The sequence below is a fragment of the Scatophagus argus genome, chromosome 8 (assembly GCF_020382885.2).
Source record: "Scatophagus argus isolate fScaArg1 chromosome 8, fScaArg1.pri, whole genome shotgun sequence".
NCBI lineage: Eukaryota > Metazoa > Chordata > Actinopteri > Scatophagidae > Scatophagus > Scatophagus argus.
Genome location: NC_058500.1, coordinates 25,581,233 through 25,581,542, shown reverse-complemented (window position 1 = coordinate 25,581,542; position 310 = coordinate 25,581,233).

Genomic DNA, 310 nt, shown 5'->3' with positions numbered 1-310 from the left:
AAGCAGCCAAACTGGACAGAGCTGCAGGACAGGATGGTGGAGACTGGGCACCAACCAGAGACTGCTGCTGAGGCTGGTAGCTGCTGCATCAAGGGGACCAAAGGTGGCCACTACACCACAGGGGTCAGGATTTGCAGGGCAGCAAAGCTGCAGGTGGATGACTCAGCAAACAGGAATTCTGGGAGTACTGGTTGGGCTTTGTCTTGGGAAATCAACTGATGGGTTGTAGAATGGAAAGACAGGACCAGGAGCAGAGTTCAGCCAGACTGCTGACTAAGGACCAGATCTTGAGCAGAAGTCGGCTGCTATG